The 13234-nt window shown below is 42.8% G+C and overlaps 1 protein-coding gene across 1 annotated transcript in view; it reads left to right on the forward strand.

The window, feature by feature from the left end:
* Positions 1-206: 206 nt before the first annotated feature.
* Positions 207-13234, forward strand: part of LOC128659777 (zinc finger protein 721-like) — a 183579-nt gene continuing 170551 nt past the window's right edge. The window contains exon 1 of the mRNA XM_053713352.1: positions 207-242. The gene's annotated coding sequence lies outside the window, so the exon portion shown is untranslated. The remainder of the gene's footprint in view (positions 243-13234) is intronic.

Below are 13234 nucleotides of genomic sequence, written 5' to 3' on the forward strand. Positions count from 1 at the left end.
CATTACAGTTCATAATGTGACAGGCATTACAGTTCATATTAATGTGGCAGCACAATTATGCAGTGAAAGGGGTCCTCACTCTAGGATCATATTACAGTGCTGTGCTGTTGAATCAGTGTACTGTGTACTGTTAACTCAGTGATTCATTAGCAGAGCAGAGACCTCACTCTAGGATCATATTACAGACTGACTCACTGACTCAGGAAGGGATTCCCATTTACTTCCTGTGCAGCTGCTGCTGGGTGAGTGAGTCAGGCAGTGTGTATTGTGTGATAAACGTTTTAGTCACTTTCTGTTCTTCTTAAATAGTTTATAATTGTTATAAATGTTGTTGTTATGTTAATGCATTTTATTCATCTGCTTGTGCCAGGCAATGGGGAAGTAAGTGTTGTTCAACTCTTTGTGTTAGTGAAGGGTTAATACACACTGTGCTGCTCTCTGTGCTAGTGAAGGGTTAATACACACTGTGCTGCTCTCTGTGCTAGTGAAGGGTTAATACACACTGTGCAGCTCTCTGTGCCAGTGAAGGGTTAATACACACTGTGCTGCTCTGTGCTAGTGAAGGGTTAATACACACTGTGCTGCTCTCTGTGCTAGTGAAGGGTTAATACACACTGTGCTGCTCTCTGTGCTAGTGAAGGGTTAATACACACTGTGCTGCTCTCTGTGCTAGTGAAGGGTTAATACACACTGTGCTGCTCTCTGTGCTAGTGAAGGGTTAATACACACTGTGCTGCTCTCTGTGCTAGTGAAGGGTTAATACACTGTGCTGCTCTCTGTGCCAGTGAAGGGTTAATACACACTGTGCAGCTCTCCGTGCTAGTGAATGGGTTAATACACACTGTGCTGCTCTCTGTGCTAGTGAAGGGTTAATACACACTGTGCAGCTTTGTGCTAGTGAAGGGTTAATACACACTGTGCTGCTCTGTGCTAGTGAAGGGTTAATACACACTGTGCTGCTCTCTGTGCTAGTGAAGGGTTAATACACACTGTGCTGCTCTCTGTGCTAGTGAAGGGTTAATACACTGTGCTGCTCTCTGTGCCAGTGAAGGGTTAATACACACTGTGCAGCTCTCCGTGCTAGTGAATGGGTTAATACACACTGTGCTGCTCTCTGTGCCAGTGAAGGGTTAATACACACTGTGCAGTTCTCTGTGCTAGTGAAGGGTTAATACACACTGTGCTGCTCTCTGTGCTAGTGAAGGGTTAATACACACTGTGCTGCTCTCTGTGCTAGTGAGAGGTTAATACACACTGTGCTGCTCTCTGTGCTAGTGAAGGGTTAATACACACTGTGTTACTCTGTGCTAGTGAAGGGTTAATACACACTATGCTCCTCTCTGTGCTAGTGAAGGGTTAATACACACTGTGCTGCTCTCTGTGCTAGTGAAGGGTTAATATACTGCTGCTCTCTGTGCTAGTGATGGGTTAATGCATACTGTGCTGCTCTCTGTGCTAGTGATGGGTTAATGCATACTGTGCTGCTCTCTGTGCTAGTGAAGGGTTAATATACTGCTGCTCTCTGTGCTAGTGAAGGGTTAATATACTGCTGCTCTCTGTGCCAGTGAAGGGTTAATGCATACTGTGCTGCTCTCTGTGCTAGTGAAGGGTTAATATACACTGTGCTGCTCTCTGTGCTAGTGAAGGGTTAATACACACTGTGCTGCTCTCTGTGCTAGTGTAGGGGTTAATACACACTGTGCTACTCTCTGTGCTAGTGTAGGGGTTAATACACACTGTGCTACTCTCTGTGCTAGTGAAGGGTTAATACACACTGTGCTGCTCTCTGTGCTAGTGAAGGGTTAATACACACTGTGCTGCTCTCTGTGCTAGTGAAGGGTTAATACACACTGTGTTACTCTGTGCTAGTGAAGGGTTAATACACACTATGCTCCTCTCTGTGCTAGTGAAGGGTTAATACACACTGTGCTGCTCTCTGTGCTAGTGAAGGGTTAATATACTGCTGCTCTCTGTGCTAGTGATGGGTTAATGCATACTGTGCTGCTCTCTGTGCTAGTGATGGGTTAATGCATACTGTGCTGCTCTCTGTGCTAGTGAAGGGTTAATATACTGCTGCTCTCTGTGCTAGTGAAGGGTTAATATACTGCTGCTCTCTGTGCCAGTGAAGGGTTAATGCATACTGTGCTGCTCGCTGTGCTAGTGAAGGGTTAATATACACTGTGCTGCTCTCTGTGCTAGTGAAGGGTTAATACACACTGTGCTGCTCTCTGTGCTAGTGTAGGGGTTAATACACACTGTGCTACTCTCTGTGCTAGTGTAGGGGTTAATACACACTGTGCTACTCTCTGTGCTAGTGAAGGGTTAATACACACTGTGCTGCTCTCTGAGCTAGTGAAGGGTTAATACACACTGTGCTGCTCTCTGTGCTAGTGAAGGGTTAATACACACTGTGCTCCTCTCTGTGCTAGTGAAGGGTTAATACACACTGTGCAGCTCTCTGTGCTAGTGAAGGGTTAATACACACTGTGCTGCTCTCTGTGCCAGTGAAGGGTTAATACACATTGTGCTGCTCTCTGTGCTAGTGAAGGGTTAATACACACTGTGCAGCTCTCTGTGCTAGTGTAGGGGTTAATACACACTGTGCTACTCTCTGTGCTAGTGAAGGGTTAATACACACTGTGCAGCTCTCTGTGCTAGTGAAGGGTTAATACACACTGTGCTGCTCTCTGTGCCAGTGAAGGGTTAATACACATTGTGCTGCTCTCTGTGCTAGTGAAGGGTTAATACACACTGTGCTGCTCTCTGTGCTAGTGAAGGGTTAATACAGACTGTGCTGCTCTCTGTGCTAGTGAAGGGTTAATACACACTGTGTTACTCTGTGCTAGTGAAGGGTTAATAAACACTATGCTCCTCTCTGTGCTAGTGAAGGGTTACTACACACTGTGCTGCTCTCTGTGCTAGTGAATGGTTAATACACACTGTGCTCCTTTCTGTGCTAGTGAAGGGTTAATACACACTGTGCTTCTCTCTGTGCTAGTGAAGGGTTACTACACACTGTGCTGCTCTCTGTGCTAGTGAAGGGTTAATATACACAGTGCTGCTCTCTGTGCTAGTGAAGGGTTAATACAGACTGTGCTGCTCTCTGTGCCAGTGAAGGGTCAATACACACTGTGCTGCTCTCTGTGCTAATGAAGGGTTAATACACACTGTGCTGCTCTCTGTGCTAGTGAAGGGTTAATACACACTGTGCTGCTCTCTGTGCTAGTGAAGGGTTAATACACACTGTGCTGCTCTCTGTGCTAATGAAGGGTTAATACACACTGTTCTGCTCTCTGTGCTAATGAAGGGTTAATACACCCTGTGCTGCTCTCTGTGCCAGTGAAGGGTTAATATACACTGTGCTGCTCTCTGTGCTAGTGAAGAGTTAATACACACTGTGCTGCTCTCTGTGCTAGTGAAGGGTTAATACACACTGTGCTGCTCTCTGTGCTAGTGAAGGGTTAATACACACTGTGCTTCTCTCTGTGCTAGTGAAGGGTTAATACACACTGTGCTGCTCTCTGTGCTAGTGAAGGGTTAATACACACTGTGCTGGTCTCTGTGCCAGTGAAGGGTCAATACACACTGTGCTGCTCTCTGTGCTAATGAAGGGTTAATACACCCTGTGCTGCTCTCTGTGCCAGTGAAGGGTTAATATACACTGTGCTGCTCTCTGTGCCAGTGAAGAGTTAATACACACTGTGCTGCTCTCTGTGCTAGTGAAGGGTTAATACACACTGTGCTGCTCTCTCTGCTAGTTAAGGGTTAGTACACACTGTGCTGCTCTCTCTGCTAGTGAAGGGTTAGTACACACTGTGCTGCTCTCTGTGCTAGTGAAGGGTTAATACACACTGTGCTGCTCTCTGTGCTAGTGAAGGATTAATACACACTGTGCTGCTCTCTGTGCTAGTGAAGGGTTAATACACACTGTGCTGCTCTCTGTGCTAGTGATGGGTTAGTACACACTGTGCTGCTCTCTGTGCTAGTGAAGGGTTAATACATACTGTGCAGCTCTCTGTGCTAGTGAAGGGTTAATACATACTGTGCTGCTCTCTGTGCTAGTGAAGGGTTAATACACATTGTGCTGCTCTCTGTGCTAGTGAAGAATTAATACACACTGTGCTGCTCTCTGTGCCAGTGAAGGGTTAATACACACTGTGCAGCTCTCTGTGCTAGTGAAGAGTTAATACATACTGTGCTGCTCTCTGTGCTAGTGAAGGGTTAATACACACTGCAGCTCTCTGTGCTAGTAAAGGGTTAATACACACTGTGCTGCTCTCTGTGCTAGTGAAGGGTTAGTACACACTGTGCTGCTCTCTGTGCTAGTGAAGGGTTAAAGTGAAGGTAAAGTTTTACAAATATGTATACTCTAATAAGTTACTCATAGTCTAAATAACTTAGTCGCTAACTATTTTCCCCAAAGGATTATATAAATATATAATAAATAAATGTTATTTTCCCCTACCGTTTGCTCCCTGACTCCTCCCAACAGCCATTTCCTTGTTTTAATGTGTCAGTTGTATATAGAGCGGTCCCATCCGCTCTATACGTGCCAACAATGCACATTCACGATGATCCCTCGCACTGCGCATGCGCATATGTGATCCCCAGCCACTTGTTTCTAAATTCCCAGGGCTTTTAATTGTTAGCTGCTTTCCCCTTAGCTCACCGCGGCTCCTACTTTTCTTTTTAAGTCACTTGTTGCTTCTCCGTGCCCTCGGCATGGTGCTGAGCAGCTGTCAGCGTGTATTTCTAAGGTGAGCTCAGAGGCTCGGCAACCGCACAGACTTCTGGGGCATGAAGTCCAACAGATGACTAACACATGTGCATATCATATGAGAGGCTGATGACGGTATTTGACGGCCGCCTAACGGATTTGAAACTAGTAACTAAAATTCTGGCTAACCGCTTGAAACATATACTCCCCTCACTTATACACCCTGATCAGGTTGGTTTTATCAAAAACAGAGAGGCGCCAGATAATATTCGTCGGATGATTACAATACTTGACTATTTACACCACAAGCGGACGCCTTCTCTGATCCTATCTCTAGACGCGGAGAAGGCGTTCGATAGGATAGATTGGACATACATGACTAAAGTTTTAGTGAAGATGGGATTTAATGGGTCTTTTATGAAGGCATTGGGATGTATCTACTCAAACCCTACAGCACACATAAGAGCAATAGGACATCAATCAAGGACCTTCAACATACGCAATGGTACGAGGCAGGGGTGCCCATTGTCACCCCTCCTCTTTGCGATCTGTATTGAGCCTTTGGCTGCAAATATTCGAAATTCCCCAAATATCACAGGACTACAGTTACAACACATGCACCACAAGATAGCTTTATTCGCAGACGACGTGCTGCTAACAGTAACCAGACCCCTTGTTTCACTCCCTAATATTTATAAAATCTTACAACAATTTTCCGATATTTCAGGTTATAAGATCAACACAGAGAAATATGAGGCGTTGTCATTGGGCTTGCCAAAACACACTATCAAATTGATAGAAACGAATTTTGATTTCAAATGGGTGAAAGACAATATCAAATATCTGGGGTTCCGACTGACGAAACAATCCTCCCAATTGTACAGTTCTAACTACTCACCCCTGTTTAAGCTAATAAGATCTGACTTATTGAAATGGAAAAAATATAATTTTTCCTGGTATGGCAGATTATCATCAATTAAGATGAATATACTCCCGAGGATTCTCTATCTGTTTCGGGCCTTACCGATCAATATAGATAAAGCAGATCTTAAGACGTTACAGACAGATCTTCACAGATATGTAAGGAGATCCAGACATGCAAGGATTCCTCAGGATATGCTTACAAGACATAGACAGCTGGGAGGAGTGGGACTCCCTAGTTTGACTGATTACTACTCAGCTGCTAGGTTAGCACAAAACTCACTACTAGGGAGAAAACAGAACGATGTATTATGGCCCCAATTAGAGGCTAGGGTTGGAGGTTATGAGGTTGCTGAGGATATTATATGGGACAGTGGTAATCAGAAGGATAATGAGAATTATCAGAACCCAATAACTAAGATGGCAATTAAACATCTAAAGGTGTCAAATAGAAAGAACCTGATTTTACCCACTAACTCGTTAATTAAACCTTTAAGATATATTATGTCACAAGAGTCCTGGCGACTGATAGACAAATGGGCACACAAAGACTTGTACCGGATAGCGGACTTTCTCAATAATGGGAGAATATTGACCCTTAACCAGCTGCAGAGCAAACTCGAGACAATAAGAGTACCTTGGTTCTTATATTTACAAATACCCTCAGCTATTAATACCTACATCAGGACTGAATCAGTTCCCAAGACTAAGACTATTTTTGAAAGGCTGTGCAGCACGACCCACAGACAAAAACAAGCAATTTCGCACTTGTACCTTTACATACAAGATACAAATACAGGCTCAAAGTCCACCGTCATACTTCAATGGGAAGCTGATATTGGTAGGACGGTGGACTTGACAACTTGGAACCAAATATTCTCAGACTCCACTAAAGGCTTATTAGGGGCAGACTTAAGAGAAAACAACATCAAGACTATGTTTCGTTGGTATCTAACCCCATTAAAAACAGCACATATGGTTAGGGGAGGCTCCAGGCAATGCTATAGAGGTTGCGGGCAGTTGGGCACCTATTTCCATATGTGGTGGGAGTGTCTTAGGGTAAAGAAGGTATTGTGCAACCTCTCAGAGATGATCACCACAGTTTTGGAGGAACAAGTGTTATTAACGCCTATGCAGGGACTATTAAATGAAGGAGATCCGAGATTTAATAAATATATAAACAAATTTATAAGAACTGTTTGTACAGCAACTCGCATCTCTATAGCAAAACATTGGAAACTGGGAGCACCAGAGTGGAGGGGGGTTATAGGAAGAATTAGAAATATATATGCGATGTGTGAAACTGCTGCACATCTCCAAGACACAGTAGAATCTTTTAATAAGATTTGGTTCTATTGGATGCTAAATGAAAAGAAGCTTATTTAGCTAGGGCAAACCTGTACGGGGTAAAGAAGGAGAATAGACTCGATATAGGAAGAAGTATATAAGGCTGGAGAACATGCTCAGTGGTCACTTACTTAATAATCAGAAATATATTATAAGTTAGATAATAGACATTCACTAAAAAGAGGCGCACAGCGGAATGGTTTATTGGTTATATACAGGGAGTGCAGAATTATTAGGCAAATTAGTATTTTGACCCCATCATCCTCTTTATGCATGTTGTCTTACTCCAAGCTGTATAGGCTCGAAAGCCTACTACCAATTAAGCATATTAGGTGATGTGCATCTCTGTAATGAGAAGGGGTGTGGTCTAATGACATCAACGCCCTATATCAGGTGTGCATAATTATTAGGCAACTTCCTTTCCTTTGGCAAAATGTGTCAAAAGAAGGACTTGACAGGCTCAGAAAAGTCAAAAATAGTGAGATATCTTGCAGAGGGATGCAGCACTCTTAAAATTGCAAAGCTTCTGAAGCGTGATCATCGAACAATCAAGCGTTTCATTAAAAATAGTCAACAGGGTCGCAAGAAGCGTGTGGAAAAACCAAGGCGCAAAATAACTGCCCCTGAACTGAGAAAAGTGAAGCGTGCAGCTGCCAAGATGCCACTTGCCACCAGTTTGGCCATATTTCAGAGCTGCAACATCACTGGAGTGCCCAAAAGCACAAGGTGTGCAATACTCAGAGACATGGCCAAGGTAAGAAAGGCTGAAAGACGACCACCACTGAACAAGACACACAAGCTGAAACGTCAAGACTGGGCCAAGAAATATCTCAAGACTGATTTTTCTAAGGTTTTATGGACTGATGAAATGAGAGTGAGTCTTGATGGGCCAGATGGATGGGCCCGTGGCTGGATTGGTAAAGGGCAGAGAGTTCCAGTCCAACTCAGACGCCAGCAAGGTGGAGGTGGAGTACTAGTTTGGGCTGGTATCATCAAAGATGAGCTTGTGGGGCCTTTTCGGGTTGAGAATGGAGTCAAGCTCAACTCCCAGTCCTACTGCCAGTTTCTGGAAGACACCTTCTTCAAGCAGTGGTACAGGAAGAAGTCTGCATCCTTCAAGAAAAACATGATTTTCATGCAGGACAATGCTCCATCACACGCATCCAAGTACTCCACAGCGTGGCTGGCAAGAAAGGGTATAAAAGAAGAAAATCTAATGACATGGCCTCCTTGTTCACCTGATCTGAACCCCATTGAGAACCTGTGGTCCATCATCAAATGTGATATTTACAAGGAGGGAAAACAGTACACCTCTCTGAACAGTGTCTGGGAGGCTGTGGTTGCTGCTGCACGCAATGTTGATGGTGAACAGATCAAAACACTGACAGAATCCATGGATGGCAGGCTTTTGAGTGTCCTTGCAAAGAAAGGTGGCTATATTGGTCACTGATTTGTTTTTGTTTTGTTTTTGAATGTCAAAAATGTATATTTGTGAATGTTGAGATGTTATATTGGTTTCACTGGTAAAAATAAATAATTGAAATGGGTATATATTTGTTTTTTGTTAAGTTGCCTAATAATTATGCACAGTAATAGTCACCTGCACACACAGATATCCCCCTAAAATAGCTATAACTAAAAACAAACTAAAAACTACTTCCAAAACTGTTCAGCTTTGATATTAATGAGTGTTTTGGGTTCATTGAGAACATGGTTGTTGTTCAATAATAAAATTAATCCTCAAAAATACAACTTGCCTAATAATTCTGCACTCCCTGTATATTTGTTTTATATGTTATTTACTGTCTAATTGTTGAATATGGAACAATTAAAACTAGACTCTTGCCCCTGCGAGGGCCTTTATCTGAAATACACAAGATGACTTTGTTAAAGGACTTATTTATATGGAAAGACTGTAACACTCGAACTCATATATCATGTTCCATATACTGTTTTCCAATTGTAATTATATGTGTATTGAGAAGATTGTTCAATAAAAAACATTTCAATCTAAATAACTTTCCAATTTGGTTATATCATCAAATTTGCTTTGTTCTCTTGGTATTTTTTTTTCTAAGCCCTTGAAGGCAGCTTCTTATCTCACTGCATTTGACAGTTTCACACATCTAGACAGTGCTAGTTCATGCGTGCCATATAGATAACATTGTGCTCACCCCTATAGAGTTATTTGAGTCCGCACTGATTGGTTAAAATGCAAGTCTGTGAAAAGAACTGAGATAAGGGGGCAGTCTGCAGAGGCTTAGATACAGGGTAATCACAGAGGTAAAAAGTATATTAATATAACTGAGATAAGGAGCAGTCTGCAGAGGCTTAGATACAGGGTAATCACAGAGGTAAAAAGTATATTAATATAACTGAGATAAGGAGGCAGCCTGCAGAAGCTTAGATACAAGGTAATCACAGAGGTAAAAAGTATATTTCTATAACAGATAAGGAGGCAGCCTGCAGAAGCTTAGATACAGGGTAATTACAGAGGTAAAAAGTATATTTCTATAACAGATAAGGAGGCAGCCTACAGAAGCTTAGATACAGGGTAATTACAGAAGTAAAAAGTATATTTCTATAACAGATAAGGAGGCAGCCTACAGAAGATTAGATACAGGGTAATTACAGAAGTAAAAAGTATATTTCTATAACATATAAGGAGGCAGCCTGCAGAAGATTAGATACAGGCTAATTACAGAGGTAAAAAGTATATTTCTATAACAGATAAGGAGGCAGTCTGCAGAAGCTTAGATACAGGGTAATTACAGAGGTAAAAAGTATGTTCAGTCCACGGGTCATCCATTACTTATGGGATATATTCTCCTTCCCAACAGGAAGTTGCAAGAGGATCACCCAAGCAGAGCTGCTATATAGCTCCTCCCCTCACATGTCATATCCAGTCATTCTCTTGCAAGTCTCAACAAAGGAGGTTGTGAGAGGAGATAGGAGTTTTTTACTTAATATTCTTCAATCAAAAGTTTATTATTTTAAAATAGCACCGGAGTGTGCTGTTTGTTTCTCTCAGGCAGTATTTAGAAGAAGAATCTGCCTGCGTTTTCTATGATCTTAGCAGACGTAACTAAGATCCACTGGCTGTTCTCGCACATTCTGAGGAGTGGGGTAACTTCAGAGAAGGGAATAGCATGCGGGGTCCCCCGCAAATGAGGTATGTGCAGTAAAATATTTTCTAGGAATGGAATTGACTAAGAAAACACTGCTGTTACCCATATGACGTAAGTACAGCCTTTAATGCAGTAGTAGCGACTGGTATCAGGCTGATAAATGTATGCGCAGTTGAGTTATTTTCTAGGGACTAGAATTTGACTTTAAATACTGTTAGTACTGAAATAAATGTATAAGCCTTAACTGCAGTAGAAGCGACTGGTAGCAGGCTTAGTGATAACTTTGCATAACACTGGAAAGTTGTTTTTTAAAACGTTTACTGGCATGTTATTCGTTTTGTGAGGTACTTTGGTGATAAATCTTTTTGGGCATGATTTTTTTCCACATGGCTAACGTATATTTCTGCATAGAAACCGTTATATCAGGTCTCCCACTGTTGTAATATGAGTGGGAGGGACCTTTTTTAGCGCCTTGTTGCGCAGTTAAAATTCTAGCACAGTCTTCCTGCTTCTTCCTCCTTGATCCAGGACGTCTCCAGAGAGCTCAGGGGTCTTCAAAATTCATTTTTGAGGGAGGTAATCAGTCACAGCAGACCTGTGACAGTGTGTTTGACTGTGAGAAAGGCGTTAAATCTTAAATTGATTATCCGTTTTGGGTATTGAGGGGTTAATCATCCTTTTGCTAATGGGTGCAATCCTCTGCTAATTTCATACATTTACTGTTAAAAATTGGTTGCTATAACTGTATTAGTTCATTGTTATTTCAACTGTGACAGTTTTTTTGTGTTTTTAAAAGCGCTGCAGCGTTTTTTTATATTGCTTGTAAACTTATTGAAAGAAATTTCCAAGCTTGATAGCTTCATTGCTAGTCTGTTTAAACATGTCTGACACAGATGAATCTGCTTGCTCATTATGTTTAAAGGCCAATGTGGAGCCCAATAGAAATATGTGTACCAATTGTATTGATGTTACTTTAAATAAAAGTCTGTCTTTACCGGTAAAGAAATTATCACCAGACAACGAGGGGGAAGTTATGCCGCCTAACTCTCCTCACGTGTCAGTACCTTCGCCTCCCGCTCAGGAGGTGCATGAGATTGTGGCGCCAAGTACATCAAGGCACTTACAAATCACTTTACAAGATATGGCTAATGTTATGAAAGAAGTATTATCTAATTTGCTTGAGTTAAGAGGCAAGCGCGATAGCTCTGGGTTAAGGACAGAGCGCGCTGATGATATGAGGGCCATGTCTGACACTGCGTCACAATTTGCAGAACATGAGGACGGAGAGCTTCATTCTGTGGGTGACAGATCTGATCCAGGGAGACCGGATTCAGAAATATCGAATTTTAAATTTAAGCTTGAGAACCTCCGTGTATTGCTAGGGGAGGTATTAGCGGCTCTGAATGATTGCGACACAGTTGCAATCCCAGAGAAATTATGTAGGCTGGATAAACCCGGTGTGCCTTTTTCCCCTCCTCCGATATTTAGAAAGATGTTCCCAATAGACGCCACCACACAAGACTTATGGCAGACGGTCCCTAAGGTGGAGGGAGCAGTTTCTACTTTAGCCAAGCGTACCACTATTCCGGTGGAGGATAGTTGTGCTTTCTCAGATCCAATGGATAAAAAATTAGAAGGTTACCTTAAGAAAATGTTTGTTCAACAAGGTTTTATATTACAGCCCCTTGCATGCATTGCACCCGTCACTGCTGCAGCGGCATTCTGGTTTGAGTCTCTGGAAGAGGCTATTCGCACAGCACCATTGGATGAGACTATGAACAAGCTTAAAGTCCTTAAGCTAGCTAATGCATTTGTTTCGGATGCCGTTGTGCATTTAACCAAACTAACGGCTAAGAACTCCGGATTCGCCATCCAGGCGCGCAGAGCACTATGGCTTAAATCCTGGTCAGCAGATGTAACTTCTAAATCTAAATTACTTAATATTCCTTTCAAAGGGCAAGCCTTATTTGGGCCCGGCTTGAAGGAGATTATTGCTGACATTACTGGAGGTAAGGGTCACACCCTTCCTCAGGACAGGGCCAAATCAAAGGCCAAACAGTCTAGTTTTCGTGCCTTTCGTAATTTCAAGGCAGGAGCATCATCAACTTCCTCCGCTCCAAAACAGGAAGGAACTGCTGCTCGTTACAGACAGGGTTGGAAAAGCAAGCAGTCCTGGAACAAGGGCTAGCAGGCCAGAAAGCCTACTTCTGCCCCTAAGACAGCATGAAGAGAGGGCCCCCTATCCGGAAACGGATCTAGTGGGGGGCAGACTTTCTCTCTTCACCCAGGCTTGGGCAAGAGATGTCCAGGATCCCTGGGCGTTGGAGATTATATCTCAGGGATACCTTCTGGACTTCAAAGCTTCTCCTCCACAAGGGAGATTTCATCTTTCAAGGTTATCAGCAAACCAAATAAAGAAAGAGGCTTTTCTTCACTGTGTACAAGACCTCCTAGTAATGGGGGTGATCCACCCATTTCCGCGGACGGAACATGGGCAAGGATTTTACTCAAATCTGTTTGTGGTTCCCAAGAAAGAGGGAACCTTCAGACCAATCTTGGACCTAAAAATATTAAACAAATTCCTAAGAGTTCCATCATTCAAAATGGAAACTATTCGAACCATCCTACCCATGATCCAAGAGGGTCAGTATATGACCACAGTGGACTTAAAGGATGCCTACCTTCACATACCGATTCACAAAGATCATTATCGGTACCTAAGGTTTGCCTTTCTAGACAGGCATTACCAGTTTGTAGCTCTTCCCTTCGGGTTAGCTACGGCCCAGAGAATTTTTACAAAGGTTCTGGGCTCGCTTCTGGCGGTACTAAGACCGCGAGGCATAGCGGTGGCTCCGTACCTAGACGACATTCTGATACAAGCGTCAAGTTTTCAAAATGCAAAGTCTCATACAGAGATAGTTCTAGCATTTCTGAGGTCGCATGGGTGGAAAGTGAACATGGAAAAGAGTTCTCTGTTACCACTCACGAGGGTTCCCTTTCTAGGGACTCTTATAGATTCTGTAGAGATGAAGATTTACCTGACGGAGTCCAGGTTATCAAAAATCCTAAATGCTTGCTGTGTCCTTCATTCCATTCCAAGCCCATCAGTAGCCCAGTGCAT

The sequence above is a fragment of the Bombina bombina genome, chromosome 5, assembly GCF_027579735.1.
Source record: "Bombina bombina isolate aBomBom1 chromosome 5, aBomBom1.pri, whole genome shotgun sequence".
Lineage (NCBI taxonomy): Eukaryota > Metazoa > Chordata > Amphibia > Anura > Bombinatoridae > Bombina > Bombina bombina.